Genomic DNA, 11,766 nt, shown 5'->3' with positions numbered 1-11,766 from the left:
GGGTCATGGACTCATGGGTCGTTTGCTCATCTTCCCCTAATTCTTTATTTCATAGAAGCTGCTTGACGAAGCTAGATGGCTACCGGGAGGATCAACTATGGAGGAGGAAGGTGACTTGAAGGTGGTTCACTTTGGAAGGTTTCACAGAGCGTTTGACACCTTCTTGAAGCTTAAGGAATCTAAGCCAAGTCATGGAGATTGGATGTGTGATTGTTGTCATTTCTTGAACTTTTGTCGACAATCAAGTTGTGCAAGGTGGGTTCGGCTTTAGGAACCTTGCAGACCTTCTTTTGATGACGAAATGACACTGACAAAAGTGATGTCTATGTTGAAAATAAAAGTATTAGGTGCACCAAAGTGAGAGATATTGTTGGTACTCAAATAGATATGCTACCCAAACAAGCAAATGAAGGGTGCCACAAGAAATCTGATGAAAACAAAGGTTTAAAGTTCATTGGATGAAGCACAAAGACAAAAATACTAAGTTCTTTCATTTGTATGCAACAACAAGAATATGAGAATTTTTTTATCACACTATAGGGACAAAGGGCTAAATTTATGAACATGAGGACATTATAAGTGCAATCACTAATCACTTTCATGACATATTCACAACTCCTCTAGTAGAAGGATCCTTTGAGGCATGCATGAGCTCCTTTTATGTCAGGGCTCAAGCTTCTTTAATTGGTTCATTTTTGCCTAATGAAATAAAACAAACAATATGTGAGCTTCCTAACAACAAGGCCCTACAAGTAGATAGGTTTCCTATTGAATTTTTTAAGATAGCTTAGGCCAAAATGCATAGATGATTTTTTAGTGGTTTTTAATGAATTTCATGTGAATGCAAGTTTACTTGGCAAGTGAGAGGAATCAAAATTGGTATCGGTTCCTAAGGAACATGGGGCAAATGAGATTGATAAATTCAAACTAAGTTTCTTGTTGAGTACACCTATTAAGGTGATTACACATGTATTGGTCATATGCCTAAAACAGGTGGTTCATCTATTAGTGTATCATGCATAATGTGGTTTTGTGTCAAAGCAAAGAATTCATGAAGGGTGTCTTTTAGCACATGAAGCAATACACAATTCAAAAGACACTTTGACTCTTTAAATTAAGATTTTCTCTTCAAAGTTTTGCATAAGGGGGTGGAGATGGATAGATAAGAGCAATATTAGGGTTCTCTTTGATTTCAGTTTGCATTAATGGCCAACATGTGCCTTTCTTTACGCCCAAAAAGGGGCTAAGGCAAAGGGGACCTAATTTTCTCCCTTCTTTTCATTATAGCCATGGATGTACTCAGTTACCTTTTGATTCAATCCAACACAAGTGAAAACTTCAAAAGGTGAGTTTACCGGGAATGAAATCATTCTCACACATTCTCTTCATGGATGATGTTTTAAGTTTTGGTGAAGCCTACGAAGGAAATATGCAATGTTTGAGACTTATTCTAAAAATATTTTCTGAATTTTTGGAGTTGATAGTGAATTTTTGGAGTGGAATTCTAAAAATATGAGAAGAAAATTCAAAATGAAAGTCTGTGTCTTGCATATATGTAAGATGCACTAGGGGTGGCAATTTCTCACACTACCCGCCAACCCGCCTCTTAGGCGGGTTCGGGTTGGGCTTAAGCCAACCCGTTTAATAAACGGGTCGACCCGCGTAACACATTTATTAAACAGGTCGGGTTCGGGTTGGGGGTATGCCAACCCGCCAACTCGGCTGACCCGTTTAATAAACGGGTTAGGCGGGTGGGTCAACCCGCCAACCCGACCCGCCAACCTGAAAACCCGTTTACCCGACCCAACCCATTTATTAAATGGGTTGTCGGGTCGTGTCGGGTTACCCATTTATTAAACGGGTCGGGTTCGTGTTTGCCACAGCCGACCCGTTTAATAAACGGGTCGGGTTCGGGTTGAGGTATGCTGACACGCCAACCCGACCCAATTGCCACCCCTAAGATGCATTGGTTCTACACCACTTTATCGTTCTGCCCCCCTTCGAAAATAGTAGTTTTTTTATGGTTTCAAAACTCGATGACTCATCATTCAGCTCGCCCTTGAGTAACCCGTGACTTGGTTGGGTCATGTTAACTTTATATTTTATATATAATATGTATTATATGATATTTTTATAATATAATTAATATATAATTTTATTAATATATGTATAACCATATATATATATATATCCATGGCTTGCCCATGGCTGACTCGTCCATGACTTGGCTAGGTCAACTCAGTGACTCAGCTGAGTTTTGTACAAAACCAGTACAAACTCGCTTTTGACCCACTGACTGGGCGATAGGGCTGAATCAATCGAGTCACTGGTTTGACCCGCGAGATGTTTCTCACATCTAACACCCTAGATGTGATGTATAGGTTTTGTTTAGTGGAAACCATTTTGTGGATCACCTGAATCTTACCTCTATACAGGTTTTTTGGGTGATCCAAAATCAATGGCTATGAAGGTTTCATTTTTTTTGACTAAAAAAATATGTTTTTTTTGTTGAAAAAGCATGATCCAAGAATCGATTCACACTAAATCGGGCATGCTAAACACATCTAACAGTTCAGATCTATCATAAAATACTTCAAACTATGAGGCCTAATGGGGGTAGAATGAGAAAAGTAGGCCTAATATGTTCAATTCTCTCTCTCTCTCTCTATATATATATATATATAAGTATAATGTTTTTTATAAGCATAATTATAAGATTATGTAGTGGGCAGTCCACATAGAATCTTTGACAGAAGGTCCATAAATGTGGACGTAGTCTGATTTAGGGTCCATAAACAGAAGGGCAGTCCGGTAACTTCATGTCTAAAAAAAAGTTCCTTATTGAAAAAGTTTGAAGAGTTGGTTAGTTTAGGTTTTCAGACCAAAATCCAACTGATTGAAGACGGGTTAGGTTGGTTAAATAAAAATGGTCGCAGGCACATTATTGGGGAGCAATAGCATCAGGCCGTTCTCATTTTTATAATCGATGAGCACCAATACATGTTCTGTCGTTGGGACCCATAGGTGACCCAGATGCAGACGCATCGCCATCGACAAAAAGGAATAAAAAAAATGTTGCTTTGGGAGATGGAGATGAGGGTGGGCCCACATCATGATGCATGCAAAAATCCGTAAGCAAACTGCAAATGGAACCAAAATTTGTCATCGGTTTCTTTGCTGGGCATTCATCCATGTTGCTCTGTTAACGTCTGTTATTTATATATAAAAAATTCCCACCTTCTCTCTCTCTCTCTCTCTCTCTATATATATATATATATATATATATATATATATATATATATATATATATTACAGTCTATTTACAATCTCATGATGTGAGTTGTTGACGCAACAAACATGTTTGATTTAGTATGACTCTTGATCATGTTTTTTATAAAAGAAACATGCTTTTGTGAGTAAAAAATTGATATATTCGTACCCTTTTGATTATTGAATTACATCTATGGTGTTAGATGTGAAAGAAAAAACAAAAACAAAAAGAAGTTCTACCATTTTGCTGACAATATATATATATATATAGTAAAATTGGTTCCTCCAAACTGTCCATAGGATGTGTAGATAATGTCAATTTTCAATGTTTCAAGCCATGTTTGGCAAATCAATATGTTTCATTTGCTAGGAATAAACTATTAAATCATAATTTTTCTGCTAGGAATAAACTATGGAATCATAATTTTTTGGTGAAAAATATGATTGTATGAATCTTTAAATTTATGAAAATTCTAAGTCATCGATTTTTGAAATCCTATAAATACCTGCTCACATATCATATCCAGAAGATCCAAAAGTCATCATGCTAGCTTTCAAAAGAAAGAACTCAAAGTTGAAAATCAAGACTATCCACACTTTTTTATGTATAAGAAGAACCAATCTCTCTTTCTATGTATATGAGTTATTAGAATATATTTATTGGAAATATATTTACCAGAATATGAACCAAAAAATTAGAAGTTTTTTTTTTGTTTCTTTCATAAATCTCACTATACGGATGTGATCTACTTACTCGGTTTTATGTGCACCGTCTCTTGGATCGCCCAATTGTGATGCATAAGTAGGATCTTTTAAGGCTTGAAATCGACAGCTCAGAATTCTCGCAAAAATATATGAGATTAATTATGATAACTAGTGTGAACTAAGTTTTTTTTATATTTTTTTGCAAAAATAATCTGCAGATGCTTAGACATGGTCCATTTGCTAAGAACTGATTGTTGAACATGCTTTAAAAAAAACAGAATTTAGATGCTTAAACAAAGAGATATCTAAAAATAATATAGAGAATCAAAGCCAATTATGCAGCCAAAGAATTTAATGTACTGCTAAACAAGATGAATTCTTCTAATTCTTTTCAAACCAATTTCTAACTATTCCACCAACTCATTTCCATCAAACTTACTCAATAAACTGGGCCTTAGTTGAGAGTTCCATGGGCTATGAAGTTGCAGATCTGCTTCGTATTGGCTGGAGCATGAATCACTTGACACCCCTCCCAAAAAAAAAACCAGATAAAACATGCCAAAACTAACTAAAACAGATCAGGTGATCTGTTGACATCTTCACCGTCCACTGTTTCATCCCACAAGGACCTCATGGTTCTTGTGTACATTGTGGATTGGGTCCGATACGATCAGGCCCAACCCGCATGACCCGTTGGCCAAATGGGTCGAGTTATGTGCTCAAACTCATTAAGAACCGGGCCAAAACCTAGCCTGTTGACAACAAAGTAGGTTGGGTTGGCCCATCGCCGCTGCCCAGTAAAAAGTATTAAAAAACAGGATTTGATTTAAAACCCATAAGAAAAAGCGACAGAAAATAATGAATTGAATCTCAACCACAAGATCCTATTAGATCGAAATGTAAAATTAGGTCTTATTCGAAAACTCAAATCTAAAAATAAGGTGTTTGATCCAAGTTAGACCAAGCCCAATTCATTTGCAACCCTAATTTCATGTCGAGTCGGATGGCTACGGCTGCAAATGGATCCGATATGGGTTTAAGATATTGTTAGAGCCGAATCTAAATTTGAAAATAGAAAAATTTTCAAATAACCAACCAAGTTATCCCTCTGTCTAATCTGCCTATTCCCTTATTTTCATCAAGAGGAACTAGAGAGAGAGAGAGAGAGAGAGTCGGATGGCTACGGCTGCAAATGGATCGGATATGGGCTAAGATCTTGTTAGAGCCGAATCTAAATTTGAAATAAGGAAATTTTCAAATAACCCAAAGTTATCCCTCTATCTAATATCTGATTTAGATCTGATATGTCGGGTTGAATTTAGATCCAAAATATGTATGGTAATACTGGATCTAGTAAAAAACAATAAGACTAATCTCTTTTCATGTAAAAGAATTTGAAATTGGATCCGATTTTAATCTGGATCAGAATTATATCGAACTTTAGATATTGATTCGAATACTATTCATATCCAAAAGAAATCTGATATAGAAAATTTGAATCCACACTTGGATCTTATTAAGGATTCGAATCAAGAAACATTGTGTTGGGTTCGAATCTAGAAACGTGTGGGATTCGAATCAGATATTTGATTATATCTGATCTGTATAAAGCCATACTACTCAGTGACTTGGTAGTGGAGAGTGAGTGCTCTCCTTCAACAAATTAGATCTTGGCCCAGCCAAAGCCAATCCTCTCTCTCTCTCTCTCTCTCTCTCTCTCTCTCTCTCTCTCTCTCTCTCTCTCTGCTGTCAATGGGTCAGGTACTCGACCCATCAGGGTGTACACGGACTTTCCCAAATATCAACTTGTCCACCCTACCTTGGAAAGGGTGGACAATGAGCTAGAGCAGTAGGTGCTGTAGCCAAACTGATTGCAAAAGAGGGTAATCAGCCACTGTAACGACCCAAAATTTCGAACTTGTAAACCTTTTTTAAAACGGTTTAGAAGACTAGAGAATCTTTTTTCTTTCAGAGTTTATTTATAAATTTAGCGGAAACATGTCTTTGAAAAAAGAGAGGGCAAGTCGACAATCTTAGATACGTTAGCTAAAAGCGCACAAATGACAAAGGCATAGCTTGCAAATATCTAGATGAAACATTAGTATTATAAATAGTTTTAAGTTATACAAAATTTGGATTTCCTTAAGAAATCCGTAACAAAAACCCAAAACGATCAGGACAAGAGTTGCGAGTGGTAACAGTGGATCCTGAAGACATCTCGCAATCGCGTCATCGCCTGCTAAGCACCTAATTATCACCTGTACCCATAAAATGAGTTAGTTTTGTGAAAAACTAGTAGGTGCACAAGTAGACAGAAATGTCTGAAAGAAGCATAAACAATTAATTATGCATGATGAGTAACCAAACAGTTATTGAATTAACATGAGCAGTTTACTAGCATGTGTGAAAGTCTAACTAGCACCTGCTACATATTATATCAAAGCATTTAACAATGAATTGAAAATCACTGAGCTTTAAGCAAAACAACAATTCTATGCTTATTAGGTAGAGTGCACACGTTACTTTATGTTTCATCATTAACTGGCCTGCGGGTACGCGCAGACGCGATTCGTAGAAACAACTGAGACTAGTTCAGGTGTCTATTATTTTATGTATTTTGAATAACCCGAATAGCTAGTTGAGTCCGTTCCTAAGGGGACGATCGTTAGCCGAGAGAGGATTCTCCAAAGGCGTTTGTAGCTACGGATGCATCCTACTTCTGCAGAAGTCCAAAAGATCTACCACCTAGGATAATATCTGGTAGTCTTATCCCCTAACTCCGATGACTGAGGATACCGAGTCTTTGCTCGTAGAATGGTTGTTAACAACCTGTCTATCGAAGTGTGTGTACCAATCCGTCCTCTCCCTTGGCAGACAACAAGAAAACAAATGGGTGTGTCAGGGGTTACTTAACCAACGACCCATTCTACATGCTCTGGTCTTTTGACTCAATCGAGCATCTTACCTGTGAAGGCGAAAATCAATCAATCTGTAATGTGGTTTACCAATGTGCTCATAGCACTAGTCGAGGTCGAATGACCGTCTCAAACATCCGTCGTATTATTCGCATGCCATGCATGTCTATGAGCACATTACAAGGAAGGGTTCTAGGTCCTTAATGGGAGCCTCAACAACATAATTTGCAAAGATATAATGTCATCATTCTAAACTTTTGAAATGACCAATATCATGTGCCAACTTATGGCATGTGATTTTCTTGAATCTAACATTCGTTATCGTAGTGTCAACATGCAACACAAATTTTGACACTGATAACGATAAACGGTGAATGCAGATTTCGCATGAGAAAATTACGCTCACAAGCTTGCTCGAGTCTGGGATTTTGGGAAATCTCGAGCTGCGCCAAAAATACTAAACAGAGTAAAAAAACTACTCCTTCCGAACGTTTTGATTCGAGAAAACCAGTTGTGATGGCGCAATACTCAAAGCCTCCAGCGTTATTTGTAAAAATGTTCAATTCATGAATCGGGGTTCTTACAAAGGACCCCTTCCATCTTCGAGTTTGCAAATCCTTGCTATTCCTCGGTCGCAGGCGTGAGGGAGGTGCAAGCCTACGCACGTTCTCTGAGTTTGAAACTATGAAACTCCGTACGAAAAAATGCTACAGGATAGTGTGTGCGATAGCAAGGTGAGAACAATAACAGTAATGAAAAAACACAAGAGTCTGGGCGCGAAACGCGACAACAAATTCAAAGACAGAAAGCAGAAAATGCGAAAGCAAAAGCCTGGGCGCAAAGCACGACGACAAATTCAAAGGCAGAAAGCAGAAAATGTGAAAGCAAAAGCCTGGGCGCAAAGTGCGACGACAAATTCAAAGACAAAAAGCAGGAAATGTGAAAGCAAAAGCCTGGGCGCAAAGCGCGACGACAAATTCAAAGACAAAAAGCAGGAAATGTGAAAGCAAAAGCCTGGGCGCAAAGCGCGACGGCAAATTCAAAGACAAAAAGCAGGAAATGCGGAAGTAAAGGACAAGGATCGTGAATCCACGTCCTTGAGCTAAAAGCATACTTATATACTTATACATATATAAATATATATTTTTATTCTTTTGGTCTTTAATTATTTAGGCTAGCTTCAGTTATTTAAGTTCTTGTGCAATTTCCCCTACCTCAGGGTATTGCGAGAAAGAGGTTGCCTACGAGCGTAGGTAATCGCCGGTTTGGTTCGCGGGGCGCGAACATGCTCCGTTGCGTAACACTGCAAGAGTACGATATTAGCATGAATTTTAATTAAAAACGGAACAAAGGTCGGGCAGGGGCTTAATTCCACTGTCCGTCGAACATATTAGGGCGACAGGGGCCAAAGGCTCCTGCTAGCCTCCCAAAAGACGGGACAGGGGCCTTTGGCTTCTGTCGACTTTCTAAAAGAACGAGGAAGGGGCCAAGGGCCCCTACCGAGTCCTGAAGAATTATGAAGCAAGGGACAAAGGCCCTTGCCGGCAGTTCTTCCTCGAATGGAAGGGGGCTTCCCACCCCCCTTCCGTTGGCCTGTCGAAAGGAAAAATGAGAGAGAGAGGGGGTCTCAGGGGCCAAATGCCCACCTGCGACCCTCAAAAGAGGAGGCAGGGGTCAAATGGCCTCTGCCGAGCTTTGCTTGACAGAAAACGAGACAGGGGTCAGAGGCCCCTGTCGGTCTAGAGAGGGGCAGGGGCCATCGGCCCCTGCTGGGTTTCCAAAAAAAAGGAGGCTGAAGCCAAAGGCTCCTGCTTTCCCTTTTTTTTCTTTAGGGGAAGGGCAAGGGCCATCGGCCCCTACTTGAAAGAGAAGGGCAGAGGCCAATGACCCCTTCCAAAATAGTAAAAAGGGTAGGGGCTCTGCCCCCTGCCTGCTAAAAGAGACCAAGGCAAAGGGGTGGAGCCCTTGCCTGACGAAAATGGGAAGAGGAAGGCACGGTAGGGGCTGCCGGCCACCTGCCGGCCTTCCGACGTACCTAGAGGAAGAAAGGGGGGAATGAGAGGAGAAGGGGGTTACCTGGGATGCCAGAGGGAGAGAGGTCGTCGGGCGGTGGTTGCCGTGATGGGAGCTCGCCGAAGAGGGAGACGTCGCCGGAGGGGCTCGTTGGAGAGGAGAGCGAGGGAACAAGAGAGAGATGCAGAGAGGTGCACTCGCGCGCGCGCGCGAGAGAGAGAGAGAGAGAGAGAGAGAGAGAGAGAGAGGCTCGTAAGCCCTCCCCTCTCCCATCTCGCCCTTTTATAAGGGCACAGGGGGCGAGCGGCCCCCTGTGTGTCATCCACGGACAGCCCCTGAAAGCCCTTTCGATGGGCAGGGTTGGCTCGGTTATGGATTCGGGTCGGGTCCAGACCCGACCGGGGTCCCAAATTTTTTTTAACTAGGTTTTACATCACTAAGATTACCATATAGAGATGTTCTTTGATATCCAAAGACTGCTTAGCATCAGTCTGACAAGTGGGTAATGTTTGGGTGAACTAGAAAAGTTTGGGTAAAGCCAAATCTAAATGTTGGCTGATTTAGCATCCTATAGTAAAAGGAGTAGTTATGAACCTTGTAGACTACCCCCATGGAAGTGATGAAGGGAGGGCACCAATTGGTAAAACAAAATCCACAACTCCTTAGGGTTATTTTGTACTTGAAAGGAGTAGAAAAAAGAATAAATATACTGATATTTTTATTCTTCATCGCCATAAATAGAAAAAAAATAACGAATGACGTAAAATCAAAAAGGTTTTTTTGCCTTTACAAAATGAAAAGAAAAGGGAGTAATCACTTGTGGCATGTTCATCTAAAAAAATACTTTTATAGCTAATCACTTATTAAGTAAAATTGAGAAGCTCGATGTGGGGGAGGAAAAAAGGACATTATACCTTCAATGGTCGGTCATACAGTTTCTATTGATATTGAAAATGAGTTTTTACCTATTTATATAACGGATCGTATGGTGGGTCGCAAATTGAGAAAATTTGCACCTACTTTGACTTTTCGAGGACACAAAAAATACTAATAGATTCCGGTGGTAATGGTAATATAATTAATGTAGTAATGTAAATAAAAGGTTAAATAAGTGCTCATGATTTATTCTTATTTTTATTTGTGTGTGTGAGGTAAAACCTTATGATAAATAAGACTCAGGGTACATAAATAAGAGCTTTAGTTCGACATATATGTATGTCTGCTAAAAAAGCATGAAGGGTGATTGATCAATGACCAAACACTTATGATACTGGAACTCATGCCTTATCAAGTATGTTATCCCATTTTCAAATTAGCTTATGCTAGTCACAATAAAGATTTGAAAGATGCTAGTTTATTTATTAGTAAAGTTGAAATCAAGGAAAGTGTTATTGTTGATAAAAATTTTAAAGTTAAGAAACAAATGACTTGGATTTGCAAAATCCTTTTTGAAATATATGGGGACACCATATGCAAGTCTTGATAGTCCTTTGCATGAGGAAAAGCTAAAGCTCATACAGGTTTCTCGATTTCCGCAGTTAGAATTACACTATCATAGATTCAAATATGCAAAGATATAAAACATGTATAAATATTGATGAGCTGATTATATGAAATCAAAAGAAATAAATAAAGGATCTAAAAAGTACCTTTTTCTGACTTTGGGGTTGGTTTCGTTCCTTTAGGCTACTTTTGGTCCGACAATACCTCCACATAGGTACAAAAGTTATTACAAACAACACCTTAGTATAGGTATGATTTCTTGAGAAAGAGGGGTATGGTAAGGGCAGGGCTCGTTCTCTCTAGTGTTAGCACTTGAACATGAAATTTCTAGATGACCATACCGTGGGGGTGAGCCCCTATTTATAAATTTTTGAATGAGATACAAATCATCAGATTTTTCAGATCTAGATCCAACCCAAATAAATCTGAGTTAATCCTAAATGAGGATAAGACTTATCTAGAGGTGTCATTCCCTCCTGAAAACGCGCAGGAGGAGAGGAGGTTAGGATGAGAACGGATGGAGATAAGACAAATGGCTTATCCTCTCATTCGAGTCATGGGATGTCTAAAGTATTTGGTCGTCCTAAGGTAGGGCATCCAAAATGAGGGCCATCCCAAAGCGGGACAACTAGACAAAGAACCGTTCCAAAGTATAAGGATGGCTAAACAGGTGGTTGTCCCCAAGACAGGAGGCTGGACAAGGGACTGTCCCAAAGTGGGGCGGTCGATCGAGAACTCATCCCAAATAGGGATGGCCAAACACAGTGTCATACTCAATGCAGGATAGCCGAATGAAGAGTCGTCCCCAAGTAGGGATGGCCGGACAAAGGGTCATCCCAAAGAGGGATGGCCAGAACTAAATTGTCGTCCCAAGGTAGGCTTTTACCCACCAAAAGCTCGATCTGAAATCTATTTTGTCAGAAGAGGTTAGCACTTCAACATCTCCGAAAAATTAGGTGTCTACAACAAGATACACAACATATAAACAACCAAACTAGAAGATAAAGGCAAACAAATTGTTAAGAAAACAAATGATTTAGGATAACTAGTTAGACAAATGAACACAAACACACAAGTAATTTTGTAATACCTGTGATTTTTTTGAGATTTTAATGAGAATTGTTTGGGTATTTTCTAGATAATTAATTGGCGATTAATTATCGACAATATCTTGATGATTAATTAAGATTACTTGATCATTGATTTTATAAAAATTGACACATTTTAGATATTTGGCAATTATTTTTATTTAAACATTTAACTAGAGAGTTATCTGTCAATTAAATTGGGAATTTATGAGGTTTGAATGAGGTATTTGGATCTAGATCCGAGTGAAGATCCAAGAAGAATCAAACTACAC

The sequence above is a fragment of the Nuphar pumila genome, chromosome 6 (genome assembly GCF_984573655.1).
Source record: "Nuphar pumila chromosome 6, dmNupPumi1.hap1.1, whole genome shotgun sequence".
Lineage (NCBI taxonomy): Eukaryota > Viridiplantae > Streptophyta > Magnoliopsida > Nymphaeales > Nymphaeaceae > Nuphar > Nuphar pumila.
The sequence above is the reverse complement of the archived record's forward strand: the minus strand, read 5'-3'. Positions refer to the sequence as shown.